This window comes from Phyllopteryx taeniolatus, chromosome 3 (assembly GCF_024500385.1).
Source record: "Phyllopteryx taeniolatus isolate TA_2022b chromosome 3, UOR_Ptae_1.2, whole genome shotgun sequence".
In the NCBI taxonomy this organism is placed as follows: domain Eukaryota; kingdom Metazoa; phylum Chordata; class Actinopteri; order Syngnathiformes; family Syngnathidae; genus Phyllopteryx; species Phyllopteryx taeniolatus.
Genome location: NC_084504.1, coordinates 28,231,027 through 28,248,600, shown reverse-complemented (window position 1 = coordinate 28,248,600; position 17,574 = coordinate 28,231,027). Strand labels below are relative to the sequence as shown.

At 36.2% G+C, this 17,574-nt stretch overlaps 1 long non-coding RNA gene across 9 annotated transcripts; it reads right to left on the bottom strand.

Annotated features, from left to right (window-relative positions):
* Positions 1-578: 578 nt before the first annotated feature.
* Positions 579-17,552, bottom strand: LOC133475435 (uncharacterized). Of its 9 annotated transcripts, none has more exons than XR_009787839.1 (13): positions 14,491-17,552; positions 14,172-14,281; positions 13,904-13,933; positions 13,633-13,726; positions 8,623-13,546; positions 8,304-8,413; positions 8,036-8,065; positions 7,765-7,858; positions 2,764-7,679; positions 2,432-2,554; positions 2,177-2,206; positions 1,906-1,999; positions 579-1,820 (listed from the first exon to the last, which is right to left on the bottom strand). It is a non-coding gene; the product is annotated as an uncharacterized LOC133475435 (long non-coding RNA). The 9 variants fall into 9 exon arrangements; XR_009787835.1 differs by having other exon boundaries at positions 2,445-2,554; XR_009787840.1 differs by having other exon boundaries at positions 579-1,601; positions 1,731-1,820; positions 1,906-2,554.
* Positions 17,553-17,574: the final 22 nt, after the last annotated feature.

Here is a 17,574-nt window from a genome sequence, read left to right as displayed (position 1 = left end):
CATATATATACACTATTTACACTAATTGCACATAAGAATAAGACTGGTGAATGAAGGGCATTGGAATAAATACGCTGGTAAAGACGAAGGAGGAGTCACTGAGACAGAGGCTATAAATAGGGAACCAGCCAAATCCGGTCATTTCATGTTTGTTTTTGAACGAGTAACAGCTCTTGCTACAACAGTAGGATCATAGAAATTGTGTGCTAAAACCTGAAGAAGGCTTGACATAAGCCGAAACGTTGTTGTTGGCACACACAAACATATAATTGGATAAATACAAGTACAATTGAATGAAAACAACTTTTGTTTGATAGTTTCTTTATTATTTTTTATTTCTTTATTAAAAAAATTTTTTTTGAAAAAAATATTTTTTTGGCATCTTTACAATACATTATCAATACTATACCTGATAGTTCATTGTAGAACATACAATTTATAGACTAGACAATAGAACATTGATTAATTATATAGCAAAGGCGACAGGAAAATCAGTAACTTTATGACAAGGACAGAAAACTAAGAAACGGATACAAAAACAATAAAAACTGAACAAATACAACAAAATATACAAAAACATTACAAAAAATATATACTATAACAACAAAAAAATTACAAAAATAAAAAATATAAAAAAACAAAAAAAGAGTTCATAAAAATAAAAATTACGTAAATCTACAACAAAATGATGGATGAGGGATGGACAGTGGCCCGGTATGGTCGCCGAGGCCAGAATGGATATCAGACGGGAGTTGGGAATCAAGGTGGAGGGAGATTCCAGGGGTGGAAGGCCAGTGCACCTCCCTTTCGCTCCGGCGGTCGGCCGGTGGCTTTTGACCATCGGGGTGGAAGGGTTCAGCCTCAATTTCCTAACCCGCCAGTGCCTCCCCCATGGTCTTTCCGTAAACCGGATTCCCGTCCTTATTCATATGCGGCCGCAGTGAGCCGTGGTTGGATGGGACCAGACCCAAGGAGACCTCCCCAAAGGAATGGGGGATTTGAAAGAGGGCCACAACCGGCTGACCCCAGGTTTAAAAGGCTCGTCCAAAAATTGTATAATATTCTGAAAGTGGTACACCACTTACAGAATGTGGACCCAACAGGGGGGAAACCACAACCCAAGATGATCGAAAGAATGGTCGAGGTATTAATGGGGATGATTAACCCGGCATTCCCCAAAGGCCAAACAATGGACCTCATCATGGGAAACGCAAAAAATTGGGGCTATACCACATGTTTGATACTATTTCAACACTACCAGGCTTGCCTGGAGGAATGGCTCAATGAAATTGTGGATTTTATTACCCCGGACTGGAAAAAGGCCTACACGGTGGCAATCAGATGGGCCAAGAATAAATTACCACATGTGAAACAACAGGTGATTGATCAAACGGAGAAGTTGATTAAAGAAAAAATTCATCCCCGGAGCCCACCCGTAGAGCAGGCTATACAAAATATTGCACCGGTGATCCAGAATATTGCACCAGTGATCCAGAATGTGCCAGAATCACAGCCGACGCCCATGGTCCCCACTGGGCCGATTCAAAACACGACACCGATCGGAACTGAATCTCCTCAGGAGGTTAGCATATTGGAGAGACCTGAAATGACACTCATGGGAACATCAGACGATGACGATATCATGACACTGAGGCTACCGGAGATCACAGATGGAGCTTTAGTGCATCGATCTCCAATGGAAAAATTTATAGAGACGCCGAGGACCTCACGAAAGGCTAGGGTAGAATCCTGGCTCCAAGGTGGCGTGGAAGAGGATCTCATTGTGAGACCTCAAATGGAACCTGTTGACGAAACAATACCTGTGGAGACACCAAAGAAAAATCAGAGGGCAGAGAGGAGATCTAGGAGGAGGGTTGTTGAAGACAGAGTAGAGAATTCTCATACCCAGGTATTGAACCAATGGCGGGCAGATGAAGAGGTAGAAGAGGAGGAGGTTCTCCCGGAGTCCTCCACTCGCATCATACCACCACAATCCCAACTATATAGGGTTAATAGACATCCCAACACGCAGAGGAAGTTAGTGGAATGGAATTTGTCAGTATCGAAGAAGTGGCTAATTATGGGGGACTCTAATTTGAGTCGAATACCGGATCATCCATACGGAAACGTACAAATTGAAAGTTACCCGGGAAGTCATTTCCGGCATGGACATTACCTGATGGAGAAAACGGTACCACCAGAAGATCTGGTGATAGAAAAAGTGATATTGTCATTCGGCATAAACAGCAGACTGAATAAATCAAAAGAAACGACAGTTAAAAATGTACAAGCGGTGATTAGAACAACGAAAAAGAGGTTCCCGTACGCAGAAATTTGGGTTCCTCTGATTAATTACTCGCTAAATCTTCCGACAGAGGAACAGGACAATCTGCGAACATTGAATGACCATATTCAGAAGAATGTGGGTTACCTTCCTCTCTTACCTGAGGACCAATTCCAGGTGGAGGAGGATGGAATCCACTGGACAAAAGAAACGGCGACCGCTATGCTTGACCACTGGGGGAAGACTTTAAACTTGGTCAGCCTCTAAGTCCTAACAGGGAGAGGGATAGAACATTACAATCTTTGGGAGCCCAAGATATAGTGGTCTTATCCAAAAATTTCAAACTAACTGCCTTACAATATAAGATTTTAAGTAAGGGTCTATCATTTATTCCATCAGTAAGCGTCAGTAAGGATCAAAAAATACAATTACAATTTGACGTACAAAATTATCACCGAAATTTAATGCTAAGAACTTACTTTAAGGATTCGATGGGTAAGGAGAGACCACCATTTACAGGCTCTTCTGATTGGAAACCACCTATGGATAAATTACCACCAGAAGTGGGACAATTAATACAAAAAGATTGGCAGACAATAAAAAAACACTACTTACCGACTACTGAAAAATACAATATGTCTGTAGAAGAAGTAAAAGCCTTACGAGAATTAATGCATACAAAACATATAGTCATTAAACCGGCTGATAAAGGCTCGTCAGTAGTGATTCTAAGTAGAGAACAATATATAATGGAAGTAGAAAGACAATTGAATGACACAGAATATTACAAAAAATTGGAAAAACCCATTTATAGAGAAACACTACCAAAAATAAAGGAAATTATAAACAATCTAAAAAAGAAAAAATTTATCAATGGAAAACAAAAACAGTACCTACTTGGAACCTCAGAACCAAGAGAGAGGAGATTTTATATTCTCCCAAAAATTCATAAAAGTCCGGAGAAATGGACAATTCCATTTGAAATTCCCCCAGGGAGACCCATAGTATCAGACTGTGGGAGTGATACATATTTCACCGCAGAATATTTGGATCATTATCTAAATCCACTTTCGATCAAACATCCATCCTATGTGAGAGACACATACCATTTTATAGAGATGGTAAAAGACGTTACAATAACCTCGGACTTTTGGTTTTTTTCGATGGATGTTAACAGTTTATATACAAATATTCCTATTCCGGCAGGAATTGAATGTGTAAAACAAATTTTCCAGAAATACCCAGATCCAAACAGACCAGATGATGAATTATTACAATTATTAGAAATTAATTTAACTAGAAATGACTTTGTATTCAATGAAAAATATTATTTGCAAATTAAGGGAACAGCAATGGGTAAAAAATTTGCTCCAGCATATGCCAATATTTTTATGGCCAACTGGGAAGAAAAAGCACTGGCCAAATGTGAAAAGAAACCGGCTAGTTATCTACGGTATTTGGACGACATTTGGGGATTATGGATAGGGACTAAACAAGAATTTGAAAATTTCAAGGAAACACTAAATTCACAGGATCCATCAATTAAACTCAAAGCAGAAATTAAGCAAAATTCTATTGACTTTTTAGATACTACAATATTTAAGGGACCCAATTTTCAGGAAAATCATCGATTGGATATTAAAGTGTATTTCAAGGCAACAGATACTCACGCATTATTGCATAAATTTAGCTTCCATCCAAATCATACTTTTAAAGGAATTGTAAAATCCCAGATTCTGCGCTTTCACCGAATCTGCACGAGGGAGGAGGATTTTAGGGAAGCGGTGAAGATCTTATTTGATACCCTACGAAAAAGAGGGTATTCGAGATCATATTTAAGAAATCATCTGAAAACATTTCTCAACAAAAAACAAACGAAAGAAAATGTTATTCCTCTCATTACAAATTTCTGTACAGTAGGCAAGGTACTACACAATAAAATAAAACGAAATTTGCAGGAAATTTCGGAAACGACTACAGGAATCCCAAAATTTAACATAATCTCGGCATATAGGAGGAATAAGAATTTGAAAGATTTGTTAGTCAGAGCCAAATTACCATCACTATTAACACAAAAACAATTATTACTAGATAAACAATTGTTGAAACTAAAATTTATCAAAAACACAGTGGAGAAAACTATCATAAAAATTGAACAAACATTTACTGCGAGGTCCACAAATTGTATTTATTTAATAATTTGTAATAAATGTGGGATTAAATATGTAGGGGAAACAAAGAATTCGTTATCAGCACGAATTACACAGCATAGGTATAATATTAAAAATAAAAAAGAAATGGACACACCCCTGGTACAGCATTTCCTAATACATGGATTAGAGTCATTACGAATGGCTGGATTACAAAAAAACTTTAATTGGACAGATTTAGAAAGAAAATGTAGAGAAAGACAATGGATACATAAATTAGCGACAAAACAACCATATGGGTTAAATAAAAAGATGGGTTGAAATTATGAGGGACAATTGACAGAAGAAAATGACAAAAACATTTTTTAGGATTAGAAAATTTATTTAGATACACATGCATATTACTGCTTATTTAACCTAACCATTTGATCCCAACCTAAATTCAGTTAACCCTAAATAATCCTAATTCTAATTTAGCTCTAATCTTCACCCTAATTTAAATTTTAATTATACCCTGATTCCATGTAACCCTAATTCAACTAATCCAAATTCTAATTTAACCCTAACCTTAACCATTTCACCAAACTGTAAGTAACCCTAGTTTACCCAATGTTAACCTAATCCCAACCCTAGATTTACTAACCCTAACTTTGATTTAACCCTAACCTTAACCATTTGTTAACCCTAATTTTTAATTAATCCTAATCACACTCAACCCTAATTGGATTAATCCTAATTTTAACCTTACCCTAACCTTAACCATTTGTCCACCCTAATTTTAATTTTACCCTAATTCCACTTAACCATAATTCAATGACTCCAATTTCTAATCTAACCCTAATCTTAACCATTTCATCCAACCCTAATTTCAGTCAACCCTTAATTGGTTAACCCTAATTGTAAGTAACCCTAGTTTACCCAATGTTAAATTAATATAATCATAATTTAATTGATCCAACTTCTAATCTAACCCTAATCTTAACCATTTCATCCAACCCTAATTTTAGTTAACCCTTGATTGGTTAACCCTAATTGTAAGTAACCCTAGTTCACCCAATGTTAAATTAATCCCAACCCTAGATTTACTAACCCTAACTTTGATTTAACCCTAACCTTAACCATTTGTTAACCCTAATTTTTAATTAATCCTAATCACACTCAACCCTAATTGGATTAATCCTAATTCTAACCTTACCCTAACCTTAACCATTTGATCCCACCCTAATTGATGATAACACTAAAATTGACTCAACCTAATTTTCAATTAACCCTAATTAACCCTAATTAACCCTAATTTCAATTCTATAATCGATCAGTTATTCATTTGTTTATTTAAGGAATTCTAGAATTAAAGAGTTAAAAAACTAAATAATAATCACTAACATACTATATACAGGATTAAATTAATTAATTAATTAATTAAAAACATATATATACACTATTTACACTAATTGCACATAAGAATAAGACTGGTGAATGAAGGGCATTGGAATAAATACGCTGGTAAAGACGAAGGAGGAGTCACTGAGACAGAGGCTATAAATAGGGAACCAGCCAAATCCGGTCATTTCATGTTTGTTTTTGAACGAGTAACAGCTCTTGCTACAACAGTAGGATCATAGAAATTGTGTGCTAAAACCTGAAGAAGGCTTGACATAAGCCGAAACGTTGTTGTTGGCACACACAAACATATAATTGGATAAATACAAGTACAATTGAATGAAAACAACTTTTGTTTGATAGTTTCTTTATTATTTTTTATTTCTTTATTAAAAAAATTTTTTTTGAAAAAAATATTCTTTTGGCATCTTTACAATACATTATCAATACTATACCTGATAGTTCATTGTAGAACATACAATTTATAGACTAGACAATAGAACATTGATTAATTATATAGCAAAGGCGACAGGAAAATCAGTAACTTTATGACAAGGACAGAAAACTAAGAAACGGATACAAAAACAATAAAAACTGAAAAAATACAACAAAATATACAAAAACATTACAAAAATATATACTATAACAACAAAAAAATTACAAAAATAAAAAATATAAAAAAACAAAAAAAGAGTTCATAAAAATAAAAATTACGTAAATCTACAACAAAATGATGGATGAGGGATGGACAGTGGCCCGGTATGGTCGCCGAGGCCAGAATGGATATCAGACGGGAGTTGGGAATCAAGGTGGAGGGAGATTCCAGGGGTGGAAGGCCAGTGCACCTCCCTTTCGCTCCGGCGGTCGGCCGGTGGCATTTGACCATCGGGGTGGAAGGGTTCAGCCTCAATTTCCTAACCCGCCAGTGCCTCCCCCATGGTCTTTCCGTAAACCGGATTCCCGTCCTTATTCATATGCGGCCGCAGTGAGCCGTGGTTGGATGGGACCAGACCCAAGGAGACCTCCCCAAAGGAATGGGGGATTTGAAAGAGGGCTACAACCGGCTGACCCCAGGTTTAAAAGGCTGGTCCAAAAATTGTATAATATTCTGAAAGTGGTACACCACTTACAGAATGTGGACCCAACAGGGGGGAAACCACAACCCAAGATGATCGAAAGAATGGTCGAGGTATTAATGGGGATGATTAACCCGGCATTCCCCAAAGGCCAAACAATGGACCTCATCATGGGAAACGCAAAAAATTGGGGCTATACCACATGTTTGATATTATTTCAACACTACCAGGCTTGCCTGGAGGAATGGCTCAATGAAATTGTGGATTTTATTACCCCGGACTGGAAAAAGGCCTACACGGTGGCAATCAGATGGGCCAAGAATAAATTACCACATGTGAAACAACAGGTGATTGATCAAACGGAGAATTTGATTAAAGAAAAAATTCATCCCCGGAGCCCACCCGTAGAGCAGGCTATACAAAATATTGCACCGGTGATCCAGAATATTGCACCAGTGATCCAGAATGTGCCAGAATCACAGCCGACGCCCATGGTCCCCACTGGGCCGATTCAAAACACGACACCGATCGGAACTGAATCTCCTCAGGAGGTTAGCATATTGGAGAGACCTGAAATGACACTCATGGGAACATCAGACGATGACGATATCATGACACTGAGGCTACCAGAGATCACAGATGGAGCTTTAGTGCATCGATCTCCAATGGAAAAATTTATAGAGACGCCGAGGACCTCACGAAAGGCTAGGGTAGAATCCTGGCTCCAAGGTGGCGTGGAAGAGGATCTCATTGTGAGACCTCAAATGGAACCTGTTGACGAAACAATACCTGTGGAGACACCAAAGAAAAATCAGAGGGCAGAGAGGAGATCTAGGAGGAGGGGTGTTGAAGACAGAGTAGAGAATTCTCATACCCAGGTATTGAACCAATGGCGGGCAGATGAAGAGGTAGAAGAGGAGGAGGTTCTCCCGGAGTCCTCCACTCGCATCATACCACCACAATCCCAACTATATAGGGTTAATAGACATCCCAACACGCAGAGGAAGTTAGTGGAATGGAATTTGTCAGTATCGAAGAAGTGGCTAATTATGGGGGACTCTAATTTGAGTCGAATACCGGATCATCCATACGGAAACGTACAAATTGAAAGTTACCCGGGAAGTCATTTCCGGCACGGACATTACCTGATGGAGAAAACGGTACCACCAGAAGATCTGGTGATAGAAAAAGTGATATTGTCATTCGGCATAAACAGCAGACTGAATAAATCAAAAGAAACGACAGTTAAAAATGTACAAGCGGTGATTAGAACAACGAAAAAGAGGTTCCCGTACGCAGAAATTTGGGTTCCTCTGATTAATTACTCGCTAAATCTTCCGACAGAGGAACAGGACAATCTGCGAACATTGAATGACCATATTCAGAAGAATGTGGGTTACCTTCCTCTCTTACCTGAGGACCAATTCCAGGTGGAGGAGGATGGAATCCACTGGACAAAAGAAACGGCGACCGCTATGCTTGACCACTGGGGGAAGACTTTAAACTTGGTCAGCCTCTAAGTCCTAACAGGGAGAGGGATAGAACATTACAATCTTTGGGAGCCCAAGATATAGTGGTCTTATCCAAAAATTTCAAACTAACTGCCTTACAATATAAGATTTTAAGTAAGGGTCTATCATTTATTCCATCAGTAAGCGTCAGTAAGGATCAAAAAATACAATTACAATTTGACGTACAAAATTATCACCGAAATTTAATGCTAAGAACTTACTTTAAGGATTCGATGGGTAAGGAGAGACCACCATTTACAGGCTCTTCTGATTGGAAACCACCTATGGATAAATTACCACCAGAAGTGGGACAATTAATACAAAAAGATTGGCAGACAATAAAAAAACACTACTTACCGACTACTGAAAAATACAATATGTCTGTAGAAGAAGTAAAAGCCTTACGAGAATTAATGCATACAAAACATATAGTCATTAAACCGGCTGATAAAGGCTCGTCAGTAGTGATTCTAAGTAGAGAACAATATATAATGGAAGTAGAAAGACAATTGAATGACACAGAATATTACAAAAAATTGGAAAAACCCATTTATAGAGAAACACTACCAAAAATAAAGGAAATTATAAACAATCTAAAAAAGAAAAAATTTATCAATGGAAAACAAAAACAGTACCTACTTGGAACCTCAGAACCAAGAGAGAGGAGATTTTATATTCTCCCAAAAATTCATAAAAGTCCGGAGAAATGGACAATTCCATTTGAAATTCCCCCAGGGAGACCCATAGTATCAGACTGTGGGAGTGATACATATTTCACCGCAGAATATTTGGATCATTATCTAAATCCACTTTCGATCAAACATCCATCCTATGTGAGAGACACATACCATTTTATAGAGATGGTAAAAGACGTTACAATAACCTCGGACTTTTGGTTTTTTTCGATGGATGTTAACAGTTTATATACAAATATTCCTATTCCGGCAGGAATTGAATGTGTAAAACAAATTTTCCAGAAATACCCAGATCCAAACAGACCAGATGATGAATTATTACAATTATTAGAAATTAATTTAACTAGAAATGACTTTGTATTCAATGAAAAATATTATTTGCAAATTAAGGGAACAGCAATGGGTAAAAAATTTGCTCCAGCATATGCCAATATTTTTATGGCCAACTGGGAAGAAAAAGCACTGGCCAAATGTGAAAAGAAACCGGCTAGTTATCTACGGTATTTGGACGACATTTGGGGATTATGGATAGGGACTAAACAAGAATTTGAAAATTTCAAGGAAACACTAAATTCACAGGATCCATCAATTAAACTTAAAGCAGAAATTAAGCAAAATTCTATTGACTTTTTAGATACTACAATATTTAAGGGACCCAATTTTCAGGAAAATCATCGATTGGATATTAAAGTGTATTTCAAGGCAACAGATACTCACGCATTATTGCATAAATTTAGCTTCCATCCAAATCATACTTTTAAAGGAATTGTAAAATCCCAGATTCTGCGCTTTCACCGAATCTGCACGAGGGAGGAGGATTTTAGGGAAGCGGTGAAGATCTTATTTGATACCCTACGAAAAAGAGGGTATTCGAGATCATATTTAAGAAATCATCTGAAAACATTTCTCAACAAAAAACAAACGAAAGAAAATGTTATTCCTCTCATTACAAATTTCTGTACAGTAGGCAAGGTACTACACAATAAAATAAAACGAAATTTGCAGGAAATTTCGGAAACGACTACAGGAATCCCAAAATTTAACATAATCTCGGCATATAGGAGGAATAAGAATTTGAAAGATTTGTTAGTCAGAGCCAAATTACCATCACTATTAACACAAAAACAATTATTACTAGATAAACAATTGTTGAAACTAAAATTTATCAAAAACACAGTGGAGAAAACTATCATAAAAATTGAACAAACATTTACTGCGAGGTCCACAAATTGTATTTATTTAATAATTTGTAATAAATGTGGGATTAAATATGTAGGGGAAACAAAGAATTCGTTATCAGCACGAATTACACAGCATAGGTATAATATTAAAAATAAAAAAGAAATGGACACACCCCTGGTACAGCATTTCCTAATACATGGATTAGAGTCATTACGAATGGCTGGATTACAAAAAAACTTTAATTGGACAGATTTAGAAAGAAAATGTAGAGAAAGACAATGGATACATAAATTAGCGACAAAACAACCATATGGGTTAAATAAAAAGATGGGTTGAAATTATGAGGGACAATTGACAGAAGAAAATTACAAAAACATTTTTTAGGATTAGAAAATTTATTTAGATACACATGCATATTACTGCTTATTTAACCTAACCATTTGATCCCAACCTAAATTCAGTTAACCCTAAATAATCCTAATTCTAATTTAACTCTAATCTTCACCCTAATTTAAATTTTAATTATACCCTGATTCCATTTAACCCTAATTCAACTAATCCAAATTCTAATTTAACCCTAACCTTAACCATTTCACCAAACTGTAAGTAACCCTAGTTTACCCAATGTTAACCTAATCCCAACCCTAGATTTACTAACCCTAACTTTGATTTAACCCTAACCTTAACCATTTGTTAACCCTAATTTTTAATTAATCCTAATCACACTCAACCCTAATTGGATTAATCCTAATTTTAACCTTACCCTAACCTTAACCATTTGTCCACCCTAATTTTAATTTTACCCTAATTCCACTTAACCATAATTCAATGACTCCAATTTCTAATCTAACCCTAATCTTAACCATTTCATCCAACCCTAATTTCAGTCAACCCTTAATTGGTTAACCCTAATTGTAAGTAACCCTAGTTTACCCAATGTTAAATTAATATAATCATAATTTAATTGATCCAACTTCTAATCTAACCCTAATCTTAACCATTTCATCCAACCCTAATTTTAGTTAACCCTTGATTGGTTAACCCTAATTGTAAGTAACCCTAGTTTACCCAATGTTAAATTAATCCCAACCCTAGATTTACTAACCCTAACTTTGATTTAACCCTAACCTTAACCATTTGTTAACCCTAATTTTTAATTAATCCTAATCACACTCAACCCTAATTGGATTAATCCTAATTCTAACCTTACCCTAACCTTAACCATTTGATCCCACCCTAATTGATGATAACACTAAAATTGACTCAACCTAATTTTCAATTAACCCTAATTAACCCTAATTAACCCTAATTTCAATTCTATAATCGATCAGTTATTCATTTGTTTATTTAAGGAATTCTAGAATTAAAGAGTTAAAAAACTAAATAATAATCACTAACATACTATATACAGGATTAAATTAATTAATTAATTAATTAAAAACATATATATATATATATACACTATTTACACTAATTGCACATAAGAATAAGACTGGTGAATGAAGGGCATTGGAATAAATACGCTGGTAAAGACGAAGGAGGAGTCACTGAGACAGAGGCTATAAATAGGGAACCAGCCAAATCCGGTCATTTCATGTTTGTTTTTGAACGAGTAACAGCTCTTGCTACAACAGTAGGATCATAGAAATTGTGTGCTAAAACCTGAAGAAGGCTTGACATAAGCCGAAACGTTGTTGTTGGCACACACAAACATATAATTGGATAAATACAAGTACAATTGAATGAAAACAACTTTTGTTTGATAGTTTCTTTATTATTTTTTATTTCTTTATTAAAAAAATTTTTTTTGAAAAAAATATTCTTTTGGCATCTTTACAATACATTATCAATACTATACCTGATAGTTCATTGTAGAACATACAATTTATAGACTAGACAATAGAACATTGATTAATTATATAGCAAAGGCGACAGGAAAATCAGTAACTTTATGACAAGGACAGAAAACTAAGAAACGGATACAAAAACAATAAAAACTGAAAAAATACAACAAAATATACAAAAACATTACAAAAATATATACTATAACAACAAAAAAATTACAAAAATAAAAAATATAAAAAAACAAAAAAAGAGTTCATAAAAATAAAAATTACGTAAATCTACAACAAAATGATGGATGAGGGATGGACAGTGGCCCGGTATGGTCGCCGAGGCCAGAATGGATATCAGACGGGAGTTGGGAATCAAGGTGGAGGGAGATTCCAGGGGTGGAAGGCCAGTGCACCTCCCTTTCGCTCCGGCGGTCGGCCGGTGGCATTTGACCATCGGGGTGGAAGGGTTCAGCCTCAATTTCCTAACCCGCCAGTGCCTCCCCCATGGTCTTTCCGTAAACCGGATTCCCGTCCTTATTCATATGCGGCCGCAGTGAGCCGTGGTTGGATGGGACCAGACCCAAGGAGACCTCCCCAAAGGAATGGGGGATTTGAAAGAGGGCTACAACCGGCTGACCCCAGGTTTAAAAGGCTGGTCCAAAAATTGTATAATATTCTGAAAGTGGTACACCACTTACAGAATGTGGACCCAACAGGGGGGAAACCACAACCCAAGATGATCGAAAGAATGGTCGAGGTATTAATGGGGATGATTAACCCGGCATTCCCCAAAGGCCAAACAATGGACCTCATCATGGGAAACGCAAAAAATTGGGGCTATACCACATGTTTGATATTATTTCAACACTACCAGGCTTGCCTGGAGGAATGGCTCAATGAAATTGTGGATTTTATTACCCCGGACTGGAAAAAGGCCTACACGGTGGCAATCAGATGGGCCAAGAATAAATTACCACATGTGAAACAACAGGTGATTGATCAAACGGAGAATTTGATTAAAGAAAAAATTCATCCCCGGAGCCCACCCGTAGAGCAGGCTATACAAAATATTGCACCGGTGATCCAGAATATTGCACCAGTGATCCAGAATGTGCCAGAATCACAGCCGACGCCCATGGTCCCCACTGGGCCGATTCAAAACACGACACCGATCGGAACTGAATCTCCTCAGGAGGTTAGCATATTGGAGAGACCTGAAATGACACTCATGGGAACATCAGACGATGACGATATCATGACACTGAGGCTACCAGAGATCACAGATGGAGCTTTAGTGCATCGATCTCCAATGGAAAAATTTATAGAGACGCCGAGGACCTCACGAAAGGCTAGGGTAGAATCCTGGCTCCAAGGTGGCGTGGAAGAGGATCTCATTGTGAGACCTCAAATGGAACCTGTTGACGAAACAATACCTGTGGAGACACCAAAGGAAAAATCAGAGGGCAGAGAGGAGATCTAGGAGGAGGGGTGTTGAAGACAGAGTAGAGAATTCTCATACCCAGGTATTGAACCAATGGCGGGCAGATGAAGAGGTAGAAGAGGAGGAGGTTCTCCCGGAGTCCTCCACTCGCATCATACCACCACAATCCCAACTATATAGGGTTAATAGACATCCCAACACGCAGAGGAAGTTAGTGGAATGGAATTTGTCAGTATCGAAGAAGTGGCTAATTATGGGGGACTCTAATTTGAGTCGAATACCGGATCATCCATACGGAAACGTACAAATTGAAAGTTACCCGGGAAGTCATTTCCGGCACGGACATTACCTGATGGAGAAAACGGTACCACCAGAAGATCTGGTGATAGAAAAAGTGATATTGTCATTCGGCATAAACAGCAGACTGAATAAATCAAAAGAAACGACAGTTAAAAATGTACAAGCGGTGATTAGAACAACGAAAAAGAGGTTCCCGTACGCAGAAATTTGGGTTCCTCTGATTAATTACTCGCTAAATCTTCCGACAGAGGAACAGGACAATCTGCGAACATTGAATGACCATATTCAGAAGAATGTGGGTTACCTTCCTCTCTTACCTGAGGACCAATTCCAGGTGGAGGAGGATGGAATCCACTGGACAAAAGAAACGGCGACCGCTATGCTTGACCACTGGGGGAAGACTTTAAACTTGGTCAGCCTCTAAGTCCTAACAGGGAGAGGGATAGAACATTACAATCTTTGGGAGCCCAAGATATAGTGGTCTTATCCAAAAATTTCAAACTAACTGCCTTACAATATAAGATTTTAAGTAAGGGTCTATCATTTATTCCATCAGTAAGCGTCAGTAAGGATCAAAAAATACAATTACAATTTGACGTACAAAATTATCACCGAAATTTAATGCTAAGAACTTACTTTAAGGATTCGATGGGTAAGGAGAGACCACCATTTACAGGCTCTTCTGATTGGAAACCACCTATGGATAAATTACCACCAGAAGTGGGACAATTAATACAAAAAGATTGGCAGACAATAAAAAAACACTACTTACCGACTACTGAAAAATACAATATGTCTGTAGAAGAAGTAAAAGCCTTACGAGAATTAATGCATACAAAACATATAGTCATTAAACCGGCTGATAAAGGCTCGTCAGTAGTGATTCTAAGTAGAGAACAATATATAATGGAAGTAGAAAGACAATTGAATGACACAGAATATTACAAAAAATTGGAAAAACCCATTTATAGAGAAACACTACCAAAAATAAAGGAAATTATAAACAATCTAAAAAAGAAAAAATTTATCAATGGAAAACAAAAACAGTACCTACTTGGAACCTCAGAACCAAGAGAGAGGAGATTTTATATTCTCCCAAAAATTCATAAAAGTCCGGAGAAATGGACAATTCCATTTGAAATTCCCCCAGGGAGACCCATAGTATCAGACTGTGGGAGTGATACATATTTCACCGCAGAATATTTGGATCATTATCTAAATCCACTTTCGATCAAACATCCATCCTATGTGAGAGACACATACCATTTTATAGAGATGGTAAAAGACGTTACAATAACCTCGGACTTTTGGTTTTTTTCGATGGATGTTAACAGTTTATATACAAATATTCCTATTCCGGCAGGAATTGAATGTGTAAAACAAATTTTCCAGAAATACCCAGATCCAAACAGACCAGATGATGAATTATTACAATTATTAGAAATTAATTTAACTAGAAATGACTTTGTATTCAATGAAAAATATTATTTGCAAATTAAGGGAACAGCAATGGGTAAAAAATTTGCTCCAGCATATGCCAATATTTTTATGGCCAACTGGGAAGAAAAAGCACTGGCCAAATGTGAAAAGAAACCGGCTAGTTATCTACGGTATTTGGACGACATTTGGGGATTATGGATAGGGACTAAACAAGAATTTGAAAATTTCAAGGAAACACTAAATTCACAGGATCCATCAATTAAACTTAAAGCAGAAATTAAGCAAAATTCTATTGACTTTTTAGATACTACAATATTTAAGGGACCCAATTTTCAGGAAAATCATCGATTGGATATTAAAGTGTATTTCAAGGCAACAGATACTCACGCATTATTGCATAAATTTAGCTTCCATCCAAATCATACTTTTAAAGGAATTGTAAAATCCCAGATTCTGCGCTTTCACCGAATCTGCACGAGGGAGGAGGATTTTAGGGAAGCGGTGAAGATCTTATTTGATACCCTACGAAAAAGAGGGTATTCGAGATCATATTTAAGAAATCATCTGAAAACATTTCTCAACAAAAAACAAACGAAAGAAAATGTTATTCCTCTCATTACAAATTTCTGTACAGTAGGCAAGGTACTACACAATAAAATAAAACGAAATTTGCAGGAAATTTCGGAAACGACTACAGGAATCCCAAAATTTAACATAATCTCGGCATATAGGAGGAATAAGAATTTGAAAGATTTGTTAGTCAGAGCCAAATTACCATCACTATTAACACAAAAACAATTATTACTAGATAAACAATTGTTGAAACTAAAATTTATCAAAAACACAGTGGAGAAAACTATCATAAAAATTGAACAAACATTTACTGCGAGGTCCACAAATTGTATTTATTTAATAATTTGTAATAAATGTGGGATTAAATATGTAGGGGAAACAAAGAATTCGTTATCAGCACGAATTACACAGCATAGGTATAATATTAAAAATAAAAAAGAAATGGACACACCCCTGGTACAGCATTTCCTAATACATGGATTAGAGTCATTACGAATGGCTGGATTACAAAAAAACTTTAATTGGACAGATTTAGAAAGAAAATGTAGAGAAAGACAATGGATACATAAATTAGCGACAAAACAACCATATGGGTTAAATAAAAAGATGGGTTGAAATTATGAGGGACAATTGACAGAAGAAAATTACAAAAACATTTTTTAGGATTAGAAAATTTATTTAGATACACATGCATATTACTGCTTATTTAACCTAACCATTTGATCCCAACCTAAATTCAGTTAACCCTAAATAATCCTAATTCTAATTTAACTCTAATCTTCACCCTAATTTAAATTTTAATTATACCCTGATTCCATTTAACCCTAATTCAACTAATCCAAATTCTAATTTAACCCTAACCTTAACCATTTCACCAAACTGTAAGTAACCCTAGTTTACCCAATGTTAACCTAATCCCAACCCTAGATTTACTAACCCTAACTTTGATTTAACCCTAACCTTAACCATTTGTTAACCCTAATTTTTAATTAATCCTAATCACACTCAACCCTAATTGGATTAATCCTAATTTTAACCTTACCCTAACCTTAACCATTTGTCCACCCTAATTTTAATTTTACCCTAATTCCACTTAACCATAATTCAATGACTCCAATTTCTAATCTAACCCTAATCTTAACCATTTCATCCAACCCTAATTTCAGTCAACCCTTAATTGGTTAACCCTAATTGTAAGTAACCCTAGTTTACCCAATGTTAAATTAATATAATCATAATTTAATTGATCCAACTTCTAATCTAACCCTAATCTTAACCATTTCATCCAACCCTAATTTTAGTTAACCCTTGATTGGTTAACCCTAATTGTAAGTAACCCTAGTTTACCCAATGTTAAATTAATCCCAACCCTAGATTTACTAACCCTAACTTTGATTTAACCCTAACCTTAACCATTTGTTAACCCTAATTTTTAATTAATCCTAATCACACTCAACCCTAATTGGATTAATCCTAATTCTAACCTTACCCTAACCTTAACCATTTGATCCCACCCTAATTGATGATAACACTAAAATTGACTCAACCTAATTTTCAATTAACCCTAATTAACCCTAATTAACCCTAATTTCAATTCTATAATCGATCAGTTATTCATTTGTTTATTTAAGGAATTCTAGAATTAAAGAGTTAAAAAACTAAATAATAATCACTAACATACTATATACAGGATTAAATTAATTAATT